The sequence below is a fragment of the Dipodomys spectabilis genome, unplaced genomic scaffold, assembly GCF_019054845.1.
Source record: "Dipodomys spectabilis isolate Male_0828 unplaced genomic scaffold, ASM1905484v1 ptg000254l, whole genome shotgun sequence".
Classification (NCBI taxonomy): domain Eukaryota; kingdom Metazoa; phylum Chordata; class Mammalia; order Rodentia; family Heteromyidae; genus Dipodomys; species Dipodomys spectabilis.
In genome coordinates this window covers 309,492-335,883 of record NW_024870931.1, presented here as the reverse complement: position 1 = coordinate 335,883, position 26,392 = coordinate 309,492, and the positions used below count along the sequence as shown (strand labels likewise).

Sequence of the window (26,392 nt, the reverse complement as noted above, 5' to 3'; positions counted from 1 at the left end):
ATTCTTAGAATGTTAAAGAGTTGGAGTAAGAATGTTACCTTCAGTTCTAGATCATTTTATCCTTACTACCCTCTCAAAATACTCCCATATTTATTACTAGTCACTTCCTGTCAACATTCCAACCTACCTCCCTTGAGCAGCTATTATTTCATATTCTTCCTCTACAGATGAGCCAATTTTAAAAAGCTCATATAATTAGAAAATGTAGTCTATTTTATCCATTTTTCCCATGTAATATTATGTTTCTAAAGTAAGTCCATGTAAACTTTTCTCATGGAGAGAGCATGTGTATAATGGAATAACATCCTGAATGGACATTTAAATACTTTATGATATGTTATTATAAAAGGTTTGGCGATGTATATTCTTGTACATGTGTCTCATTGGACATATGTTGCAATCTATTTTGTATATAACATTATGATTCAAAATGCTGGATCATAGAGGCAACTCTATATATAATATCTTAAAGATTGTCAGTATGTTCAGCAAACTGACTATATAATTTTAAATGTCAAATACCAATGTATAAGGATTCCAATTTCTACATAATGGTTGTACAGGGCTATCTTATTGTTTCTATTTCCACTAATCTCTATATGTATGCAATGTCTAGGTATGTTATGATCTTTCCATATGTTCCTTGTTTGTTATTATATTACTATAGAGATATGTATTTGGATTTTTTATAACTTATTCAGGATGGTTGAAGTTTTTCATTGGCATTCATATACTATTAATATATTTCTAAATCAAGTCTCTTTAAATAAATTTATATGCATACACACTATATGAACATATGCATATATTCATACTTATATGTGTATATATACTAATACCTATATATATAAGAATATACAGATGTGTATATACATGTATATAGACATATATGCATATTATTATATTCATTTGTCTGTAAGTTATCATTTTACTTTATTTGTTAAACACGTCCTTTATTGATTTTACTACATTTTATATTATGGTTGATGTTGTACAGAAGAGCCACTTGCCTGTGGCTCACCCCTGTAATACTAGCTACTCAGCAGGCTGAGATCTGATTATCGTGTTTCAAAGCCAGCCTGTACATGAAAAGTCCATGAGACTCTTATCTCCAATAAACCACCAGAAAACCGGAAGTGGCACTATGGCTTAAGTGGTAGAATTCTAGCCTTGAGTTGAAGAGCTGAGGGACAGCACCCAGGCCCAGAATTCAAGGCCCACAACCCCCACAAACACCATGACCAACAACAAAAAGAATACTGACCAAAATTCAATAGTTGTAAGCAGTCTTAAAGATAGGCTGAAGTCTAACATTTTAGTATAATCCTAGATTCCAGCAGCCTTCTAGTCCAATGAGCTAAGAGCCCTCAGAATGTTGATCGAATTTCTTAGTTTATTTACACAATCACTATAATTATGTATTTTCTCATCTCTTTCTTTCATTTCACCACAGAATCTGTATTTATACTTTATGCCATACTTGAATACAAAAGCCTTTGGAAGATATTTATTAATTGGTGTATATTAATTATACAGAGTTAACTTATTGAAATATTTTACACTTTCACATATTAATGAAGGGCCTGATTAACCTGTTTCTGGTTTCTTTCTTTCTCCATTCCCATTGCCTTTCATTTTTCAACTGTTTTCTGTGAATTTCTTTGTGCTGTCTTCAAACATTGACAAAATGTATTAAATTGCTGTTCATCCATCTTTATTGAAAATTATACAATGCTGAATATAAAAGAAAAATCTAAATAAATGGAGACATAATTTTTGTGTATTGGAGGATACAATTGAGCAATAATATAAATTGTCTCCTCCCTTTTTTTTCTTTTTTTGATCATTCATGGGGCTTGAAATCTGGTCCTGGTCGCTGTCCCTCTGCTCTTCAGTTCAAAGTGAATGCTCCACTCATTTAGTAACTGTGCCACTTCTGGTTTTCTGGTGGTTAATTGGACATAAGTGTCTTATGGACATTTCCATTCCAGGTGGCTTTGAACCGCAATCCTCAGATCTCAGCCTCCTATGCAGCTATGATTACAAGCATGAGACAACAGAGCTCAGGTTCACAGTTTTATTTATGTTTATGACAATTTCTAAAAGCACCTGTCGAGCACTATTTTAGTCATTGACAAAGCAAAATAAGCTGGAATATATTTCTCTGTCCAATAGTAAAACTCTTAGTGTAAAATTGTTATATTTGTAAAGGAAAGATTATACAGCTCAATGGGTCTGTAGGGCACCAGATTATATCCACGTAAATGTTATCAAAGAATATTTAGTAAGGGGTAAATCCAAACATTTGAGGAATGATAGTCGCTTTAATAAGTGGTGATAGGTTAGACAGTATTTGGGAGAATTAAAAAGTGAACATTGACTTAAACATAACTATTTATTCAAATGTTAAGTTCAAGCTGGATTAAAAAGTGGCATATAAAACAAAAAAGTGATGTGAATTAAAGCAAAGAAATTTGCTTATCCGAAGTGGTGCTATGGCTCAAGTGGTAGAACTCTAGCCTTGTGCTGAAGAGCTGAAGGACAGCATCCAGGCCCAGAGTTCAAGGCTCACAACCAGCACAACCACCACCACCAATAATAAAAAGAATACTGACTGAAAAAGCGATAGTATTAAGCAGTCATATAGATAGGCTCAAGTCTAACATTTTAGTACTATCTTAGATACCAGCAGCCTTCTAGTCCAATGACTCCAATTGTCAAGACATCTTGACCATTTTGGAGATGAAGCATTCTTAAATTTGGCATTAAAATTATAGGAAAGGAAAACGATATAGTTGAGCTCAATAAAAGTGTAAAACAATTTAGTCTGTGAAAGCTCATATACAAGTAGTGAATAGAAGTTGGGAGCAGTTGGCTCATGTATCTCATCTTAGCTCCTTGGGAGGCTGTGATTTGAGTATTCCTGTTTGAAGGCAGCCCACAAAATAAAGTCCCTGAGAATTTTATCACTGATTAATCAGCAAAATGCCAGAAGTGAGGCATGACTCAAATGGTAAATTGTTTAAAAATACAACAAATCTCAGGGACCCTGAGTTCAAGCTTCAGCTGTGAGCAAAGATGATTCCCAGCACCTTCATGGGACTCTGGGAGATTCAGAAACCCGGGATGCCTCGAGGATCCTTTCTTTGCAACATGAAACTTGGGGACAGGATGTGGTAGACCATTCTTCCTGGCCCCAGGGGGGAGGAGAGCAGGCCCCTTGAGCCGGGCCTCAACTCACTGACAACCTCATTCACACCTGAGTAGGGAATTGAGTGCCACAGAGCTGGTCAGCTGCTGGACAGAGATCTTTGAGAAGATAGGCATTCCACAGGCCCAAGAATCCAGCTAGTATATCATGGATCGCATCCTAGGAGCCAAAAGAGTTAAGTGTGGTGGCACCAGGAGGATGGAAAGAGGGAGGAGGGAGAATTGTGGGAGAGCTTCATCAGGCTTTGCCCTCCCCCATCCCCCCCAGGATCCTTACCTGCATCGAATGGGACTTTTCTATAGTATTGTCATAGGCAGATGCTCATATAGTTATCCAAAAAAACAGTTACAGTGTGCAACAGGCTCCGGGAGTCATAGATGAAACGATCCACTGCTGGTTCCATAGCACATGAAGAAACCTTAGATTGATCTGGATGCTAGTGCTTCACACCTGTCACCTAGCTACTTAGGAGGCTGAGATGGGAGGATTGAGGCTTAAGGCCGGGGCAGGAAATCCTGTAAGACTCTTATTTCCAACTACCTACCAAAAAGAAAACACCAGAAGTGGATGTGTGACTCAAGTTGTAGTCTGTTTGCCTTGAGTAAAAAGGCTCAGGGACAGCATCCAGGGTCCAAGTTCAAGGCCCATGAGTGAGAGAAGAAAGGAAAAGAGAGTGAGAGGAGGGAAGGATGGAGTGAGAAAAAGTGGAACAGAAGAAGGGGAAACAGGCATGCCTTGGTTTGGAGTCCCTGGATCAAGGGAGCCAACCATTCACAATCTCTGTGGGCAAAGTTTCAGAGTCTAAAGACAGTATGAAGGACCAAGCCGCTGACCTATCAGCAACTTCATGAAATCCAGGTGTTGTGTGGTCGCTGACTGCAGAAGGATGTAGACCCTAGGGATCAGGGTTGGTCACCAGGTTTTAATCTCTCCTGGCCCCACCACGTTTATTTTCTGGTCAGATAAGAAGAAAAGCTCCAACAGCTAGGTAGGTGTTGGGGTGACGCAGTGTCAAGGTGGGGGGCAAGGGATAAGAAGGAAGATGAAATGGGAGGATGATCCCAGGTCATGTGTGTCAGGACATTGGAGCCATGATCTCGCATGACAATCTAGACCATCAGTGATAGAGCCTTTGACCAACCATAGGGTTATTAACACCTGGCTGTCATCCACCACAGGATGCCTCTGCAGTACAACTTTGGGGACTGGGATTTCCAGGGCTCAATCTGAAGATCACAACTCCAGTGTTCATTTCAAGACCAGAGACAGAGGTAAGTGTGCCACTGGCATAGGACAGCCAAGGAATGAGGGTGGGAGTCAGGACCTGTGTTGCCCGGAGACTTCCTCTAGGGGACGCTAGGAACCTGTGACTGCCATTCTCAGAGGCAGAGGTGGGTCTCTTTGCTGGCTCAGCCTTTAGTCTAGATGGCAGATCTGGGATTCAGAGAGGGCAGGCTGGTGGTGGGGCAGGTTTGGGGAAGCTGGTGGGAAAACAAGAGGCCCTGGGCTCTGAGCAGGGTTGTTTCTTTGAGGATACTCACAACCTAGGAACATGCCTGCGATAGATCAAGCCTTTTCCCCTTCCCAAGAGAGACGGACCTAGAGCCTTCCAGTCTGCATCTCTTGGCCAAGAAATGCTTTTGTTCCCACATCTTGTGGTTGGATAACTAGAACTCACCTCACTGCCCAGTGTTGAGGCAGGACAGTAAGAGATTCTGAGTTTTTCAAAAGGTCAGGGGATCCTCAGTATGAGATTGTACTTGAATGTCCTAACTTGGAGCATGGTCAGTCCCATCTAATAGTGCCATGACGTAGGACATAGAATCTAGAGAATCAGAGCCGGATGGGGTCTGTTCTGGGAGTCTTGAGTATTATGTGTGAGCTTTCAACTCCCATATGCCCACCTGCTTCCCTTTCTTGGATGGGTCTTTACTAGAAAAAGCTTGAACCTAGGGACAGGGTCCTATCTCTCATCTCTTATGCTCAAAGCTATCACTCTATCATTTGAGCAGCAGCTCCACTTGCAACTCTTTTGGATGTTTAATTGGAGATAAAGAGTTCTCGTGGACTTTGCTGCCTGAACGAAGCAGATAGAAGGATGTTGCTTTTTAATCCAAGTTGACAGTCTATGTCCTTGAATTAGAGAGTTAAGTCCGTTAATGTTGAGAGATAAAACTGAGGTATTTGGGAGTTGCTTTCATTTTACCCACCTTCTTGGGGGCTGTGGCAACTTGGTTCTTCCTATGGTTTTTGGATTCTCAGTTTGGGTGCAGTTGCTTGGCATTTATTGTGATCTAGTTGGTTATGAAGGAGAGTTTATCTGGGTACAGTATTCTTGGTTTATAGTTGTTTGTCTTTAGGGCATGGCATACATCATTCTAGGCTCTTCGGGCATTAATTGTTTCTGCTGAGGAATCTGAGGTGATTCTAATTTGTTTCCCTTTACCGGTAATTGAGCTTTTCTCCTTGACAGCTTTAAGGAACTTTTCTTTGGTCTGAATTGATCGTGTGTAGATTATAATCTGACGGGGCATGTCCTATCCTGGTCTCATCTATTTGGTGTTCTAAAAGCTTCTTGTATCTGAATCAACCTTTTTTTTTTTTTTGCATGTTTGGAAAGTTCTCTTCTAGGATCCTGTTAAACAAATTTCCTAGACCATTAACTTCTGTCTCTACACCCATTAGGCTCAGATAAGGCTTTCTGATGTTGTTTTCCAAGTGTTGAATAGCTCTCGCATATTTCTTGGATTTGTCTTGGATGGTTGTATGTTCTTTCTCTATAATAACTAGGCTAACTTCAATCCCTGAAATTCGATCTTCAAGGAACAGACATCTTCACTCTGCAGTTCAAAGACCAGAGACAACCCAGGAACCAAGACTTGGCATGAGTAGAAGCCTGACATCCTCACTTCTCCTCAGGGAGCAGAGGGGAGAAGGCCTATCCCCCCCCCCCCCAGTACTGGAGATCTCCATCTTGGATACCGACAAAGCTCAGCGGAGCTACTAGTTCCAACTTAGGCCTTGGAAGAACACTAGAGTAATTTAGCAGGTCACAAGAACCTTATCTGACCTGCCAGAATCAGCTCCACCCAGGGAAAAGTCACCACGCTTGGAAGCCAGCCCTAGGAATGGCTTTCTTCACTGGGTAATCAGAGCCACAGGCTGCTCCTCACTTTAGCAGCCTTGACAATCAATTGAAATTCAGTAAACATAAACCCTGAGAACGGCTCCAGGCTGGGCTCTGTGAGTTTCTCAAAAACTAGCTCCCGGAAAAAGCTACTGTTTGCTGAAAGGCCTCAACGCTACCCAGAACCTAGCCTTCTCACAGCTTCTCCAAATTTGAGGAAAAAGCCATCTCCCTCTTTTGTGATACTCAAAGCAGATCTCCCTCCCATTGAACTAACCTGGGAGGAAGCTCACAAAATCCTTGGTAAAGCAGAGCATTTTTCTGCGTGTTCAAACTGACTTCAGAAACCAACCAAGCCACAGGACCACAAGCAGACAAGAAACTCCAACAAGAGACTAGTTACAGACACAAGGGAGATACAGAATTTTTCCCAACCCTCCCAAAAAAATCAAAGAACTTTTTTTCTCTTATTCCTTTTTTTATACCTTTTATAATTTTTTTTCTTTTATAAAACTTTTTTTAATTTTTACCTTTTTGGAAAAAAATTGTCCTCTAGTAACTTTTCTTTCCTCTTATATTTTTTATTTTAGGAGTACATGTGTGTGTGCATTTCTCCTTCTTTTTTTTTCTTTCTTTTTAAAAAAAAATGTTTTTTGTTTAGCTCTACTGAACTTCTGATCTTTTTTCTTATGCTCTTATCCTTTTCACCTTTTCTTCTCTTTCGTTCTTCTTTATGTGACTTAATTATAGTTCTGCAGATCCTCAGATAAACCCGTAGTTAATTATTAGACCCTATCCCCCATTATGTACACACTTAATCCACAGCAGCTTAAGAACACTCAAAGAGAACTACAAGAATGGCATGAACGGGAGCAAGCTAATCAAAGAGTAATACAGGAATTGGGAGAGCAGGATGAGAATACACAAAGATCACTAAAGGCATTCATGGAGTCAGTTAACAAAGAGCTGAAGGAAGTCAGGGAGACCACAAAGGGAATGCTGAATGGAACCCAACAGAACGAATGGGAGTCCAAGGAAACCATAACCAATCTGAGAATAAACACCGAACACCAAATTAAGGAAGTAAAGAAGTTCATACAAGATCTAAAACAGAGCTTCAACAAAGAATTTGAAGCCATCAAAGCTGACCAACTAGAAGGAAAACAAATAAAAAACAAAGTAGAAAGTCTCGACAGCAGGTTAAACCATGCAGAAGATCAAATCTTGGGGACTGAAGACAGCCTAGACATTATAGAGAAAGAACATACAACCATCCAAGAGAAATCCAAGAAATATGAGAGATCTATCCAACACGTGGAAGACACCATCAGAAGGCCTAATCTAAGGATAATGGGTGTAGAGGAACACTTAGAAAAAGAAGTTAATGGCCTAGGAAATTTGTTTAACAGGATCCTAGCAGAGAACTTCCCAAACATGCAAAAGGTTAGGCCTATTCAGATACAAGAAGCTTATAGAATTCCAAATAGACCAGACCAGAATAGGACATCCCACACTCACATTATAATCCACACAGGACCAATTCATAACAAGGAAATGATCCTGAAGCTGTCAAGGAGAAAAGATTATACACCTATAAATAGAAACCAATTAGAATCAGCTCAGATTTCTCAGCAGAGACAATCAAAGCAAGAAGAGCCTGGAATGATGTATGCCATGCCCTAAAAACAAAAAACTATCAACCAAGAATACTGTACCCAGCTAAACTCTCCTTCATAACTGAAGGCCAAATAAAAAACTTCCATAGCAACGAAAAATTGAAACAATACATCTCCACCAAACCTGCCCTATAAAAGATTCTTAAAGATGTCCTTCACATACAAAACCGACAAGACCACAATAGAGGCCAAGAAAATGCACCCAATCTGATAATCCAAGAACCATAGGAAGAACCCAGTTGCCTCAGCCCCCAAGAATGTGGACAAAATGGCAGGAACTCCCAAAAACTTCTCTGTCCTATTTCTTAACATTAACAGGCTTAACTCTCCAATTAAGCAACATAGACTGTCTAGCTGGATTAAAAAGCACGATCATTCTTCCTGATGCCTTCAGAAATTTTGCACATAAAAACAAACACATTTTCAATGTGAAAGGTTAGAACAAAATCTACCAAGCAAATGGCCTCCATAAACAAGCTGGAGTTAAAATCCTAATATCAGATAAAATAGACTTCAAATTAAAATTAGTTAGAAGAGATAAAGAAGGTCGCTACATACATATTAAGGGATCTCTCCTTCAGGAGGATATTACAATTCTAAATATCTATTCGCCAAACAATGGAGCACCAAAATTTATCGAAGAAATACTACTTTCCCCCAAATCCCACATAGATCCAAAGACATTAATTGTAGGAAATTTTAACACACCACTCTCCCCACTAGATAGATCAACTCGGGAAAAACTCAACAGAGAAACTGCAGATCTAAACAGCTGCATAGATCAACTAGATTTAACAGACATCTCTCGAATATTTCACCCAGCAGCATCAGAATACACGTTTATCGGGATTCTTTAAATACAAGATCATGTCATCTGCAAAGAGGGAGAGTTTTATTTCTTCTTTCCCTATTTGGATCCCCTTTATGTCTGCATCTTGTCTTATTGCTGTAGCTAGGCATTCTAATACTAGATTGAAGAGAAGTGGAGAGAGTGGGCATCCTTGTCTTGTTCCTGAGTTAAGAGGAAATGGCTTTAGTTTTTCACCATTGAGTATAATGCTGGCTGTAGGTTTGTCATATACAGCCTTTATCGTATTGAGGAATGTTCCATGGATTCCTAATTTTTCCAAAACCTTCATCATAAAGGGGTGTTGGATCTTGTCGAATGCTTTTTCTGCATCTATTGAGATAACCATGTGGTTCTTATTCTTGCTCCTGTTGATGTGATGAATAATATTAATTGATTTGCGTATATTGAACCAGCTTTGCATCCCTGAAATGAATCCTGTTTGATCGTGGTGTATGATTTTTTGGATGAATTGTTGAAGTCGATTGGCCAAAATTTTGTTGAGAAGTTTTGCATCAATGTTCATCAAAGAAATGGGTCTATAGTTCTCTTTCTTTGATGAGTCCCTGCCTGGTTTTGGGATGAGGGTTATGATGGCTTCATAGAATGTGTTCGGTAGTGAGCTTTCTCTTTCAATTTCATTGAAGAGTTGGAGGAGAATTGGTGTGAGCTCTGCTTTGAAGGCCTTGTAAAATTCCGCTGTAAAACCATCTGGTCCTGGACTTTTCTTAGCTGGGAGGTCTCTTATTGCTGTTTCTATTTCAATGCTTGATATGGGCCTGTTAAGCTGGTTTAACTCATCTTGGTTTAGTTTTGGCATGTCAATATTTGCTAGGAAAAGGTCCATTTCTGTCAAGTTCTCAAACTTATTAGCATAAAGTTTTGAGAAGTATTCCCTTATAATGTTCTGAATCTTGGTTGTTTCCGTGGTGATGTTTCCATTTTCATCTCTGAGTTTATTAATTTGGGTGTGTTCTCTTCTTTTTCTGATAAGATTTGCTAAGGGTCTGTCAATTTTGTTAAGTTTTTCGAAGAACCAACTCTTTGTTTTGTTGATTCTTTCTATAGTTTTTTTGGATTCTAATTCATTTAATTCTGATTTAATTTTGATTATTTCTTTCCGTCTACTGGATTGGGGTTTATCTTGCTGCTCTTTTTCAAGGAGGTTTAGATGTGTCATTAAATTGCTAGTTTCAGATTTCTCCAATTTGTTGATATGGGAGCTCAGAGCTATAAACTTGCCTCTGAGTACTGCCTTTGCTGTGTCCCAGAGGAGCTGGTAATTTGTGTGTTCATTTTTGTTGAATAGCATGAACATTTGAATTTCCTTTCTAATCTCTTCCATGACCCACTCTTGATTCAGCAGTGTGTTGTTCAGCCTCCATGTGATACTGGACTTTCTTTGGTGGCTTTTGGTGTTGAGTTCTAATTTTATTCCCTTGTGGTCAGAGAGAATGCAAGGTATAACTTCAATGTTTCTGAATTTAGACAAGTTTGCTTTGTGGCCTAAAATGTGGTCTATTTTAGAAAACGTTCCATGTGCTGCTGAGAAAAACGTGTATTCTGATGCTGCTGGGTGAAATGTTCGGTAGATGTCTGTTAAGTCTAGTTGATCTATGCAGCTGTTTAGATCTGCGGTTTCTCTGTTGAGTTTTTGCCGAGTTGATCTATCTAGTGGGGAGAGTGGTGTGTTAAAATCCCCAACAATTAATGTCTTTGGATCTATATGGGATTTGAGGGAAAGTAGTGTTTCTTTGATAAATTTGGGTGCTCCATTGTTTGGCGAATAGATATTTAGAATTGTAATATCCTCCTGAAGGAGAGATCCTTTAATTAGTATGTAGCGACCTTCTTTATCTCTTCTCACGAATTTTAATTTGAAGTCTATTTTATCTGATATTAGGATTGCAACTCCCGCCTGTTTATGGGGGCCGTTTGCTTGGTAGATTTTGTTCCAGCCTTTAACATTGAAAATGTGTTTGTTTTTACGGGCAAGATGTGACTCCTGCAGGCAGCAGATAGAAGGGTCTTGTTTTTTAATCCAACTAGACAGTCTATGTCGCTTAATTGGAGAGTTCAGTCCGTTAACATTAAGAGATAGGACTGAGAGGTATTTGGGAGTTCCTGCCATGTTATCCACCTTCTTGGGGGCTGCGAAAACTAGGTTCTTCCTATGGTTCTTGGATTCTCAGTTTGGGTGCAGTTTCTTGGCCTTTGTTGCGGTCTTGTTGGTTTTCTATGTGTAGGACATCTTTAAGAATCTTTTGTAGGGCTGGTTTGGTGGAGATGTATTGTTTCAATTTTTCTTTGCTATGGAAGGTTTTTATTTGGCCTTCAGTTATGAAGGAGAGAAGTGAAGGTTTTTATTTGGCCTTCAGTTATGAAGGAGAGAAGTGAAGGACCTCTATGATGAAAACTTTAAAATCTTGAAAAAGGAAATCAACACAGAACTTAAAAAATGGCAAAACCTCACATGCTCCTGGATTGGAAAGATTAACATCGTGAAAATGGCAATACTTCCCAAGGCTATCTACAAATTCAACGCAATACCTATCAAAATTCCACCCTCATTCTTCAAGGAAATAGAAGAGGCAATCCAAAAATTCATATGGAACAATAAAAGACCCCGAATAGCAAAAACGCTCCTGAATGGAAAGAACACTGCTGGAGGAATATCAATACCAAACTTCAAACTCTACTATAAAGCCATAGTAATCAAAACAGCTTGGTATTGGCATAAGAACAGACCTCAGGACCAATGGAATAGAATTGAAAACCCAGAAATGAACCCACAGACCTATAGCCATCTAATCTTCGATAAGGGAGCTAAAACAATAGAATGGAAGAAAGACAACCTCTTCAGTAAATGGTGCTGGCAAAATTGGTTAACTACATGTAGAAAACTTAAGCTAGATCCTTATATATCACCCTGCACCAGAATCAACTCCAAATGGATCAAAGACCTTGAACTCAAAGCAGACACTCTGAAAACATTACAGGATGGAATAGGAGAAACCCTAGGTCTCCTTGGCTCAGGCCGAAATTTTCTGAATAGAGACCTGGAAACACAACAAATCAAAGAAAGGTTGGACAAATGGGATTGCATAAAGTTGCAGAGCTTCTGCAGGGCAAATGACATAGCTAGCAAGATCAATAGAAAGCCCACGGATTGGGAGAAGATCTTTACTAGCCATACAACGGACAAGGGTCTCATATCTAAAATATACTTGGAACTCAAAAAATTAAACCCCCCAACAACAAATCCTCAAAGAAACAACTGCCCAATAAATAAGTGGGCGAAAGACTTAAAGAGAAACTTCTCTGAAGAAGAAAGAAGGATGGCCAATAGACACATGAAGAAATGTTCAACATCCCTAGCCATAAAAGAAATGCAAATCAAAACAACATTGAGATATCACCTCACTCCAGTGAGAACGGCAAAAATCAAGAACTCTAACAACAACAGATGCTGGAGGGGATGTGGACAGAAAGGAACCTTAATTCATTGTTGGTGGGAATGTAAACTTGTTCAACCACTTTGGAAAGCAGTATGGAGGTTCCTCAAAAGACTCCACATAGAGCTCCCCTATGACCCAGCAATCCCACTTTTGGGCATTTACCCTAATGTTTACAAACAAGACCACACTAAAGCTACCAGCACAACTATGTTTATTGCAGCATTATTTACCATAGCTAAGATATGGAACCAACCCAGATGCCCCTCAGTAGATGAATGGATCAAGAAAATGTGGTATATATACACAATGGAATTCTATGCCTCCATCAGAAAGAATGACATTGCCCCATTTGTTAGGAAATGGAAAAACTTGGAAAAAATTATATTAAGTGAAGTAAGCCAGGCCCAAAGAAACGTAGGTCCCATGGTTTCCCTTATTTGTAATATCTAGTATATGTATGAGTCAAGCGGAAAAGGTCAGATAATATGATGTCAGGAAAATGAACCCTTAGATGTGTATTTTAATGTTTTTTTCTTTCATGCATGTGTTTCTAACACATTTATAAGATTATCTCTTTGTTGCTTTGTATGTCCCTCCCCCATAGTATAACCCTTGCTTTCACTATATTTGATGTCAGTATAACTTGTGGAGGAGATGGGGAAAAACCAGTTGTTTAAGGATACAGGTGGACCTGTTGCAACAATGAGAAGTACAAGTTGTCATGTCCAAAACGAACTTTACAATGTTGGTGGGGGGGGGGCTGGGGGGAGGGAGGAAGGAGAAGGATTGGGATTAGGGGGGGAGGGGGGAGGCTGGGAAGGGATGTGAAGGATAAACAAAGGAGGAGGCTGCAATGCTTGGTAAGAAATGTACACATTATCCTGCCCATGTAACTGTAACTCCTCTGTACAGTATGTTCACAAATAAAATAAAATTAAATTTAAAAAAAAAAAAAAAGAATACACGTTTATCCCAGCAGCACAAGGAACATTTTCTAAAATAGACCATATTTTAGGCCACAAAGCCAAATTGTCCAAATTCAGAAACTTTGATTGTATACCTTGCATTGTCTCTGACTACAAGGGAATAAAACTTGAACTCAACACCAAAAGCCACCAAAGAAAGTCTGGTAAAACATGGAGTTTGAACAACACTTTGCTGAATCACGAGTGAGTCATGGAAGACATTAGAAAGGAAATTCATATATTCATGCTATTCAACAAAAATGAGCACACAAATTACCAGCTACTCTGGGACAAAGCAAAGGCAGTACTCAGAGGCAAGTTTATAGCTCTGAATTCCTACATGAACATATTGGAGATATCTGAAACCAACAATTTAATAAGACATCTGAACCCCCTTGAAAATGAGCTGCAAATAAACCCCAATCCAGTAGACAGAAAAAAATAATTAAAATTAAATCAGAATTAAATGAATTAGAATTAAAGAAAGCTATAGAAAGAATCAACAAAACAAAGATTTGGTTCTTCGAAAAAATTAACAAAACTGACAGACCCTTAGCAAATCTTATCAGAAAAAGAAGAGAACACACCCAAATAAATAAACTCAGAGATGAGAATGCAAACATCACCACGGAAACAACCAAGATTCAGAACATTATAAGGGAATACTTCTCAAAACTTTATCCTAATAAGTTTGAGAACTTGGCAGAAATGCACCTTTTCCTAGCAAATATTGACATGACAAAACTAAATCAAGATAAGTTAAACCATCTTAACAGGCCCATATCAAGCATTGAAATAGAAACAGCAATAAGAGACCTTTCAGCTAAGAAAAGTCCAGGACCAGATGGTTTTACAGCGTAATTCTACAAGGCCTTCAAAGCAGAGCTCACACCAATACTCCTCCAACTCTTCAATGAAATTGAAAGAGAAAGTTCACTACCGAACACATTCTATGAAGCCATCATAACCCTCATCCCAAAACCAGGCAGGGACTCATCAAAGAAAGAGAAGTATAGACTCATTTTTTGTTGAACATTGATGCAAAACTTCTCAACAAAATTTTGGCTAATCTAATTCAACAATTCATCCAAAAAATCATAGACCACGATCAAACAAGATTCATATCAGGAATGCAAAGCTGGTTCAATATACTCAAATCAATTAATATTATTCATCACATCAACAGGAGCAAGGATAAGAACCACATGTTTATTTCAATAGATGCAGAAAAAGCATTCGACAAGATCCAAAACCCCTTTATGATGAAGGTTTTGGAAAAATTAGGAATCCATGGGACATTCCTCAATACGATAAAGGCTGTATATGACAAACCTACAGCCAGCATTATACTTAATGGTGAAAAACTAAAGCCATTACCTCTTAACTCAGGAATAAGACAAGGATGTCCACTCTCTCCACTTCTCTTCAATCTAGTATTAGAATGCCCAGGAACAGCAATTAGACAAGATGCAAATATAAAGGGGTCCAAATAGGGAAAGAAGAAATGAAACTCTCCCTCTATGCAGATGACATGCTCTTGTATTTAAAGAACCCCATAGACTCTACTCCCAAATTACTCAAGCTGATTCAAAACTTTGGCAAATAGCAGAGTATAAAATTAATCCCCCAAAATCATTGACTTTTCTGTATGCCAACAATGAGAAAAGTGTGGCTAAAATTAGGAAAGCAACTTCATTTGTAATAGCCCCACAAAAAATAAATACGTAGGAATTAACTTAACCCAAGAAGCGAAGGACCTCTATGATCAAAACTTTAAAAACTTGAAAAAGCATATAAAAACAGAATTTAGAAAATGGCGAAAAAACTCCCGTGCTCCTGGATTGGAAAGATTAACATCGTGAAAATGGCAATACTTCCCCAGGCTATCTACAAATTCAATGCAAAACCTATCAAAACTCCAACCTCATTCTTCGAGAAAATAGAATAGGCAATCCAAAAATTTATATGGAACAATAAAAACCCTGAATTGCAAAAACGCTCAACGGAAAGAAGGCTGCTGGAGGAATGTCAATACCAAATTTCAAACTCAACTATGTAGCCGTAGTAATCAAAACAGCTTGGTACTGGCACAAGAACAGACCTCAGGACCAATGGAATAGAATTGAAAACCCAGAAATGAACCTACAGACCTATAGAAATCTGATCTTCGATAAGGGAGCTCAAAAAAATATAATGGAAGAAAGACAGCCCCTTCAGTAAATGATGCTGGCAAAATAGGTTAAATGCTTGTAGAAAACTAAAGCTAGATCCTTATCTGTCACCCTGCACCAGAATCAATTCCAAATGGATCAAAGACCTTGGAGTCAAAGCAAACACTCTGAAAACATTACAGTTTGGAATAGGAGAAACCCTAGGTCTCCTTGGCTCAGGCCGAAATTTTCTGAATAGAGACCCTGAAAAACAACAAATCAAAGAAAGGCTGGACAAATGGGATTGCATGAAGTATCAGAGCTTCTGCATGGCAAAGGACATAACTAGCAAGATCAATAGAAAGCCTACGGATTGGGAAAAGATCTACTCTAGTCATACAACGAACAAGGGTCTCATATCTACAATATACTTGGAACTCAAAATATTAAATTCCCCAACAACAAATCTTCAAAGAAACAACTGCCCAATAAATAAGTGGACTAAAGACTTAAAGAGAAGCTTCTCTGAAGAAGAAAGAAGGATGGCCAATAGACACATGAAGAAATGCTCAACCTCCCTAGCCATAAAATAAATGCAAATCAAAACAACAATGAGATACCATCTCACCCCAGTTAGAATGGCTAGATTCAAGAACTCTAACAACAACAGATGCTGGAGGGCATGTGGACAGAAGGGAACCTTACTTCATTGTTGCTGGGAGTATAAACTTGTTCAACTACTTTGGAAAGTAGTATGGAGGTTCCTCAAAAGTTTCCACATACAGCTCCCCTAAGACCCAGCAATCCCACTTTTGGGCATTTACCCAAATGCTTAAAAACAAGACCACACTAAAGCTACCAGCACAACTATGTTTATTGCAGCATTATTTACCATAGCTAAGATATGGAACCAACCCAGATGCCCCTCAGTAGATGAATGGATCAAGAAAATGTGGAATTCTATATACACAATGGAATTCTATGCCTCCATCAGAAAGAATGACATTTCTCCTTTTGTTAGGAAATGGAAAGACTTGGAAAAAATTATATTAAGTGAAGTAAGCCAAGCCCAAAGAAACATAGGTCCCATAGTTTCCCTTTTTTGCAATATCTAGTACATGTATGAGTCAAGCAGAAAAGGTCAGATTAGGTGAAGTTAGGAAAATGAAACCTAAGATATGTATTTAAATGTTTTTTTTTCTTTCATGCATTTGTTTCTAACGCATTTATAAGATTATTTCTTTGTTGCTTTGTATGTCCCTCCCCCACAGTATAACCCCTGCTTTCACTGTATTTGATGTCAGTATAATTTGTGGAGGGGAAGGGGAATAATAAGTTGTTTAAATAAGGACACAGGTGGACCTTTGCAGCAATGAGAAGTAGAAATTTTCATGTCGAAAACGAACTTCACAACTTCGGTGGGGGTGAGAGGGTGTTTGGGTGGGAGGCGGGGGGGGGGTGGAGGCTGGGAAGGGATGTGAAGGGTAAACAAAGGATGAGGCTACAATGCTTGATAGAAATGTACTCATTATCTTGCCCATGTAATTGTCACCCCTCTGTACAGTATGTTCACAATAAAAGAAGAACAAAATAAAATAATTTTTAAAAAAAGAAAAAAATACACGCACATATAACCCCAAAATAAAAATTATGAGTAAGAAAAAAAAGATAATAGATAACAAAAAATTTTAGTTAAAAATTAATAAAAAAGGTTTAGAAAAAAAATTATAAAAGGTACAAAAAAAGAGATCTTTGATTTTTTGGGGGGATGGGACTATCTTGTATCTCCCTTGTGTCCATATCCAGTCTCTTGTTGGATTATCTGGTCTGCTTTTAGTGTTTGATTTTCCTGCGGCGTGGTTGGTTTCTTTAGTCAATTTGTTTGAGCATGCAGAAAAATGCTCTGCTTTACCAAGGATTTTGTGATCCTCCTCCCAGGCTAGTTCAATTGGACAGAGATCTACTTTGGGTTTCACAAAAGAGGGAGATGGCTGTTTCCTCTAGTTTGGAGATGCTGTGATGAGGCTAGGTTCTGGGTAAAGTTGAGGTCTTTCAGCAAACAGCAGCTTTTCCCTGAGGAGTTATCTTCTGAGAAACTCACAGAGCCCAGCCTGGAGCCATTCTCAGGGTTTATGTTTACTGAATTTCAATTGATTGTCAAGGCTACTGTAGGGAGGGGCAGCCTCTAGCTTTGTTTACCCAGTGAAGAAAGCCCACTCCTGGGGCTGGCTGCCCAAGCTGGGTGACTTTTCCCAGGGAGGAGCTGAGCCTGGCAGGTCAGGTTAGGATCCTGTGACCTGCTAAATGACTCTTGTTTTCTTCCAAGGCCTGAGTTGGAGCTAGCTGCACAGCCTGGCTTTGTCAGTATCCAAGATGGAGATCTCCAGTCATGGGGGGGAGGGTGGGCCTTCCCTCCTCTGCTCCCTGAGAAGGAGTAAGGATGTCAGGCTTCTACTCACACCAGAGTCTTGGTTCCTGGTTCATCTCTGGTCTGCGAACTTCAGGATGAAGATGTGTGCTCCTTGTCAGTTCTTGCTGGTGTTGAGTAGAAACCACTCACTTGCCGCGTCTGGCGCTTAAGTCCTGGACTCTCTTTGTTGCAGGTATGGCGGCTATGGCTGCCGCCACTGCCGCCACATCTGTGGCCACTGGCAAGTGCTCATATCTGTCTCCTTGCCTGGATTTTCCCTCTCAGGCCTAACTCTCTGTCCTGTGATGGCACACTTGGTGTGATTCTCTGGCTTAGGACTGTTTATTGGAACACTAAAATTGTTTTGTATGCGAGAGCTTGTTTAACCTCCAGCTTCTCCTCTGCCATCTTCCCAGAACTCATCAGAAAATAATATTGAAAAGCAAGCCCATGCAGAAAAGTACATGGGACATTTTTTCTGTGTGTGCCAGTCATGGGGGTTGAATTTGTTCTACTTTATTCAAGGCTGGTGTTCTATTACTCTCAGCTAATTGGTGGGATGACTACCAGCTAATTGGAGGTAAAGAGTCTCATGGAATTCTCTGTGTAGGCTGACTTCAAACTGATAATCAGATTTCAGCTTCCTGAGACATTCTGTGCTTTGCATGAGACACTTATCTCCAAAGAACCACCAAAAAGAAGAAAAAAAAAACACCTGGTTTTGAGATGTGGCTCAAATGGCAGAAATGAGACAATGATTTCTGGGACAGCACCCACACCTTGAGATCAAGCTCCAGGACCAGCACACACAAGAATAAAATAAATAAATGAAAAGAAAGGTGGAAGAAAAAAAGGGAGAGCCGATTTCAGAGGTTAAAATGAGCAAAATTGAGTTAGCTTACACTTGTTACTGTACTTACTCAAGGGTCTCACATCTGAGGATCAGTACTCAAGGCCAGCCAAAGCAGGGGAGTCCATGAACTCTACTCTAATTAGCCAACTACAGTTATTTTTTAAAAGCTCTGAATTGTGCTGTGGCTCACATATTAGAGGGCTAGTTTTAAAAATGTACTGGGAGGGGACTGGGAAGGTGACTCAGTGGGAGAGTGCTTGCTTTGCATGCATGAGGCCCTGGGCTCAATTTCTCACCAACACATAAGCAGGAAAAATTAGAAGTGGCACAGTCAGTAGCACAAGTGGTACGACTCTAGCCTCAAGCTGAAGAGCTGAGGGACAGCGCCCAGTCCCAGAGTTCAGGCTCCATGACAGGCAAAAAAAAAAAAAAAAAGAACTGAGTTATAGCTCCAAGCCCAGCATACATATGGAAATAGAAAGTAGAAAATAAAAAATGTATAAGAAAATCCAATTAAAATTTCAAAATGAGTCATGAGTTTTTGGTTTTTGTGTGTAATCCTCTTTTTTTGGTCAGTTGTAAGGCTTGAACTCTGGGCCTGAGGGCTGTCCCTCAGCTCTTCAGTTCAAGGCTAGTGCTCTACCACTTGAGCTACAGTGCCACTTCCTTTTGCGTGTAATCCTAAATACTAAGATAGATTAAATCTGAGGGCTATGGTCTCTCATCTTCAAATCACCAGCAAAACAAATAAACAAGAAAACAGTAGTGAATCAGTGATGGAGTTGTAAAGCACCAGGCTTCAGTGAGAAAGCTATGGAACAGTGCCCTTGCTCAGAGATCCAGCCTCAGGATTACAAAAATGTAAATAAGAAGAGAACCTGGGGCTGGTGACACATGCCTGTAATTCTCCAGGAGGCAGAAATATGGGTATCCAGTGTAAAGGCCAATTCTAGCAGGAAAGTCCAGAAGACAGTTGCTTGTGGGCCATCCTGGGGCTAGAAATGTAATACTCCCAGATTTTTGGCAGTTAATTGGAGGTAAGGATCTGAGACTTTCCTACTCAGCCTTGCTTTGAACCATGATGGTCAAATTTCAGCCTCCTGAAACAGGACAGGCCTTGCGTGAGTTCTGGCTCCAACACTAGCACACTTACAAAAAATGAAATGAATACATGCAAAGAAGACTAGAAGAGAAAGAAGAACCAATAACTGAGGCTGCAATGAGCCAATCAGCTCATCACTGGTGGCTCATAACTGTAATTGTTTACTCAAGAGGCTAAAATGTGTGGATAATATTTAAAGGCCAGACCGAGTAGGAAAGTCCATAAGACTTGTGTTTGTGTAAGTATGTCTGTGTGTGAGTCCTGTTGCTTAAACTTGTACTGTTTTGCTCAAAGCTCTACTAATCTCAGCTTTTTAGTGATTATAATTGGAGATATGTACTTTCCTGCCCAGGCTGGCACCAAATTTGATTCTCGGATTTCAGCCTCATAAATCTGGTCTGGCTCTACATTATATTCATTCTAATTAAACACCAAAACAGAAAAAGAATCCTGGAGTTTAGCTGTGGTTCAATTGTCAGAACTGGGAAAATTTCTGGGACAGCACCCAGACCCTGAGTTCAAGCTGGAGGACAAACACAGAAGAAATAAAAAGAGGATAGAAGTACAAAAGGAAGAGTCAGTGACAGAGGTTGAAATGAATCAAACATTGGTTTCTCACACATGTTGTACAAGGTACTCAGGAGAATTAAATCAGATTCACGGTTCATGGTCAGCCCAGGCAGGAGAGTCCATGAGATTCATATATCTAATTTGCCACCAAAAATAAGCTACAATTTGTATTTTGGCTCATTCGGTTGAGGGCTAGTCTCAAATAGAAACTTTGGGACAAAACCTAGGCCCTGACTTGAAGTCCTAGACATACATTTCAAAACAAACAAACAAACAAATACCCCCACGACTTAAAAAAATGATGGGAAAAGAAAACTAAGGTTTAAGTTGGTTCATGTATGTATTCCTATCCATTCTAGGTTCAAAGGTAGACTGGGCAGGAAAGTACATGAAACTGTTAACCCCAAATACCCAGCCAAAAGCTGGAAGTGCAGATATGACTGTAGATGTAAAGCACTGTATTTGGTGCAAAAGCTATTTAAAAAAACTGCTGATCCAGAGTTCAATTCTTAGTGCTAAAAAATTGTAGGAGAATTGAATAAAGGCCAATTGTAAATTTAAATATAAGCCTGGTGTTTGTTGATCATGGCTGTAGTTGATACCTGGCTACAAAAATCTTGGGATCAAGTTTCAAGGTCAACCCAAAAAACAAAGTCCAGGAGACTTTGTGTGTGCATGTGTGAATGTGTGTGTGTGTGAGTGTGTGTGTGTGTGTGTGTGTGTGTGTGTATGTTTCTATGTGTGATGTGTGTGTCTCTGTAGTATCCTTTGCCTAGTGCCCTAGCATTCCCAGCTTTTGGGTGGTGAATTAGAGATAAGAATGTCATGGACTGAAAAGTCCATGAAAAGCCCAGGCTGGCTTTGAAACATGGTCCTCAGATTTCAGCTACCTTATTTAGCTGGAAGTTGAGCTGTGGATTAAGTGGCAAACTGGGCAAACATTCTCTGGAACTGCAGGCAGACCCTGAGTTCAAGCCCCAGGACATGCACAGAAGAAAGAAAGAAGAGTACAAGTAACCAAGGAAGAGCGAGTGACAAAGGCTTAAATCAATCAAGCATCAGAGGCTCATAAATGTTTTAATAGCTATTCAAGAGCCTGAAATCTGAGGATGATGGTTCATGGCCAGCCTAGGCAGGAGAGTCCATGACTCTTGTCTCTAATTAATCAACCCCCCTCAAAAAGTGCCAAAAAGTTATGATGTAGGATATCCTTGAATAAAAACTTTTAGGACAGAATATGAGCCCCAATTTGTAGACCCAGGAACGGCTCACACATGCAAAAAATAAAAAAGTAAACAAAAGAAGGAAGTGTCAAGCACATATTAAAGTTTTAAAATGACACAAGGGTTGTTGGTCATGTGGATAATCCTAACTACCCAAGAGCCTAACATCTGAGGATTGTAGTATCAAGTCAGCCTGGAATGTGCTTGAGATGCTTATCCCAGCTACCTAGCACAAAGCCCTGAGATGGAGCTGAGGTGGTAAAGCAACAGCCTTCAGTTAAAAAGCTAAGAAACAGTCCCCAGAGCCAGAGGTCAAGCTGCAGGGCCACTAAAAATTACAAATAACAATCAATAAAAAGGAGAGCGGAAGAAGAGAGACTGAAATCTGAGGATGCACAATTCAAAGTTAATGCATGGAAGAAAATCCATGAGACATTCTGGTATGTGTGCATCTGTGTGCCATCTTGCAGCATGTGTGTGCCTCCTTGAACTTGTGATGGTTTGTTCAAGGACATAGCTCTACCACTCCAAGATTTTCAGTGGTTAATTGGAGGTCATGGTCTCATGGATTTTCCTTCTCAGCCTGGCTTGATTCATGGTAGGCTTTCCTCAGACTCTTATCTCCAATTAATTGTCAAAAAGAAAAAAAAAGCCTGGGAATTGAGTTATGACTCAAGTGGCAGGATTGGGCAATCAGTTTCTGGGACAGCAACCAGGCCCTGAGTTCAAGCCCCAGGACAATCACAGAAGGATTAAAGAAAGAGAGGCTAGATGTGCAGAAGGAAGATCCAATGACAGAGGTTTAAATGAATCAAGCATTGGTAGCTCACCGATGTTCTATCAGCTACTCAGGAAGATGAAATCTGAGGATCACCATTGAAGGCCAGCCCAGGTAGGAGAATCCATGAGACCCTTATGTCTCATTTGTCACCAAAAATATGACACTAGCTGTGCTCTGGTTCATGTGGTATACAAAAACAAAGAAAAAAGAGCACAAATTATTAAAGCTGAGAGAAAGAGAAAATTATCATTTCAAAATGAGCCATGAGTTGTTGGTTTATTTGTGTATTCCTAGCTACTGAGGAAGTTGAAATATGAGGATCACAACTCAAAGCCAGCCTGGGTAGGAAAGGGATTGAAATTCTTATCTTCAATTACCCAGCAAAAGCTGGAAATGAAGGTGTGATAGTAGTTGTAAAGTACTGAAATATGGCGAAAATCTGGGAAACAGATTCCTGGTCCATAATTCAGCCCAAAGTCGACCAAAAACAAAACTAAAAGAAGAGAAGAAATGACCATTTGAGATTTAAAAATAAGCTTGGAGCTGGTGGTTCATGCTTATAATTAGATTTCAGGAGGCTGAAGTTTGAAGATAGTATTGAAAGGCCAGTCCAAACAGGAAAGGCCATGGGGCTTTTTTTCTTTGTGCCGACCTAGGGCTTGAATTTGTGTAGGAGCTCTACACATGAAAAGAATCTCATGAACTTTCCTGTTCAGGCTGGCTCCAAACTGTGATACTCAGATTTCAGCCTCCTGAGTCTTGCTGGACTTTACATGAGACTCATCTGCAAAAGGAAGAAAAATAAACCCTGGCGATTTAGCTGTGGCTCCAATGGCAGAAATGGGAAAATAATTTCTGAAACAGCACCCAGACCTTGATAGTAACTTCAGGGCCAACATACATACAAATAATAAAATAAATGTGGAGAAGGGTGGGAGAAGAAAGAGCCAATTTCACAGTTTAAAATGAGCCAAGCATAGGTGGCAAACACCTGAGATGGTAGCTACTCAGGAGGCTGAAATCTGAGGCTCACAGTTGAAAGCCAGGCCAGATAGAATTCATATACTCAACTCTAAGTAGCTACTTAAAACCAAACAACATCAAAACATAGCCACAAGTTGTGTGGTGGCTCATGTCTTAATTTGCTAGTCTTGAGTAAACCCCTCGGGGATAGCACCTGGGCTGATTTGTAGACCCAGGACCGCATACACAAGGAAATAAAAATACAAAAAAGGGTATAAGAATGGCAGGAAATATGGCTTAGTGATAGAGTGCTCGTCTAGCATATTTGAATTCCTGGGTCTGTTTCTTCAGTACCTCATGAATAGCAAAGGCTGGAAGTGGCACTGTGGCTCAAGTAATAGAGTCCTCACTTTCAGTAAAAGAAGCTCAGGAACAGTGCCCAAGCCCTGATTTCAAGCCTCAAGACTAGGGGGAAAAAGGTGTGAGAAAATCCAATTAAAGTTTCAAAATTATCCACGAATTTTTGGTTGGTGTGTTTAATCCTAGTGATTCAGAGGGCTAAAATCTAAAGGTTGTTGTTCATAGCCAACCTGGGCAGGGAAGTGCCTAAGTCTCCAAGTAATCAGCAACAAAATCCAGAAATGAGGATGTGCTTGTAGTTGGAAAGCACCAGCCCTGAGGAAAATCCTGAAACAGTGCCCTGGCTCAGAGATCCAGCCTCAGGATCACAATAAGAGAATTAAATGATTGAAGTAGAGAACCTTGGACTGTTGGCTCCTGTCTGTAATTCTAGAAAAGCAGGAGGCTGAAATATAAGATCCAGTGTAAAGGCAAACCCAGTCAAGAAATTCCAGGAAACCATGGGACCTATGTTTCTTTGGGCCTGGCTTACTTCACTGAATATAATTTTTTCCAAGTCTTTCCATTTCCTAACAAATGGGGCAATGTCATTCTTTCTGATGGAGGCATAGAATTCCATTGTGTACTGAGTCAAGTAGAAAAGGTCAGATAAGGTGATGTTAGGGAAATGAACCCTAAGATATGTATTCAAATGTTTTTTTTTCTTTCATGTGATTGTTTCTATCACATTTATAAGATTATTTCTTTGTTGCTGTATATGTCCCTCCCCTACAGTTTAACCCCTGCTTACACTGTATTTGATGTCAGTATAATTTGTGGAGGGGAAGGGGAAAAACAAATCGTTTAAACAGGGATACACGTGGACCCATTACAACCATGAGATGTACAAGTCATTATGTCGAAAACGAACTTTACAACTTTGGTGCTGGGCGGGGGAGGGGGGAGGGGGAGCGGGGATGATTGGGTGGGGGGCAGGGGGATGATGGGAAGGGATGGGAAGAGGAAACAAAGGAGGATGCTACAATTCTTGATAAGAAATATGCTCATTATCTTGCCCATGTAATTGTAACCCCTATGTACAGTATTTTCACAATAAAAAAAAGGGAAAAAAAAGAAATTCCAGGAGAATGTTTTGTGTGTGGTAGCCACACTGGAGATAGGATTTTTTTTTGATTGAATGGAAATAAGAGTTTCATGGACTTTCTTGCTCAGGCTGCTTTCAAACTATGATTGGCAGATTTCAGGCTCGTGTATCAGGCCAGGCCTTGCATGAGTTCAAGCTCCAGGACCAACAAACACAAAAATAATGAAATAAATGAAGGGTAGAAGAAGAGAAGAAAGAGGCAATACCAGAGGTTTCAATGAACTAATCATTGGTGGCTCATATCTGTGATTCTAGCTACTCAGGCTGAAATTTGAGGATACAGTTTAAAGCTCAGCTCAGTTATATGAGTTCATAAGATCTCTCTCTCTGTATCTCTCTCTTTGTCTCTCTCTCTGATTTTTAGTGGTTAATTGGAGAAAAGAGTGTTAAGGACTTTCCTCAATTTTCAGCTTCCTGAATCTGGCCTACCTCTACATGAGTCTCTTGTCTCCAAGTAATTTCCCGCCAAAAGCCAAATGTTATGGTTAGTCCCATATATGCACTGAGACAGCATCTGAGCTTCAATTTCTACTCCTAGGACAAGCAAAAATGAAGAAAATAAGAACGTGGAAGCAAGCACATATTAAAGTTTTAAAATGACCCAAATGTTGCTGGTCATGTGTGTAATCCTTACTATACAAGAGGCCGACTTCTGAGGATTGCAATGTCAAATCAGCCTGGGCAGGAATGTGCTTGAGACTCATCTTCATCTACACAGCCCAAAACCTTGAGCTGTGGCTGAGGTTGTAAAAGCATCAGCCTTGAGTGTAAAAGGTAAGATATAGGCCCCAGAGTTAGAGGTCAAGCCACAAGACCAATAAAATTTTTAAAGAAGAGAAGATGAAGAGAGGCTGAAATCTGAGGATCATGGTTCTAAGCCAGCCCATGCAAGAAAGTCCATGAGGCTTTCTCTGTGTGTGCAACAGTGTGCTGTCCTACGGCTTGAACTTGTGCTGTTTTGTTCAAGGATAGAGCTCCACCCCTCCCAGCTTTTCATTGATGAATGGGAGCTAAGATTCTCCTGGACTTTCCTGCCTTGGTTGGCTTTGAACCATGATCCTCAGATTTCAGAAAACTGATCCATGCTGGGCTTTGCATAAGACTCTTATCTCCTATTAGTACCAAGAATTAAAAAAACTGGAGTTGAGCTGTGAGTCAAGTGGCAAACTGAGCAATCACTTTCTAGGACAGCACTCAGGGCCTTATTTCAAGCACCAAGACAAAACAAGTATAGCCACAAGTTATATTTTGGCTCATGTGGTAAGCCACTAGTCTTAAAGAAAAAGCTCTGGTATTGTATCCAGGCCCTGATTCGTAGCCCCAGGACTAGCCCATAAACAAAAATAACAAACAAGGAAATTTTAAAAAGAAAAATTGGAAAAAGATAACATTAACGATTTTAAATGTACAATCGGTGTGTGGTTCATGTGTATAATCAGAGCACTTCAGGAAGCTGAAATCTGAGGATCATGGTTTGAAACCAGACTATCCAGAAAAGTACAATAAAATCTTATGTTCAATTAGCCAGCAAAAAGCTGGGAGTGGAGTTATG

The 26,392-nt window shown here is 39.8% G+C and overlaps 1 pseudogene; it reads left to right on the top strand.

Annotated features, from left to right (window-relative positions):
* The first annotated feature begins 18,039 nt into the window (after window positions 1-18,039).
* LOC122124913 overlaps window positions 18,040-26,392 on the top strand; it is a 56,084-nt pseudogene continuing 47,731 nt past the window's right edge.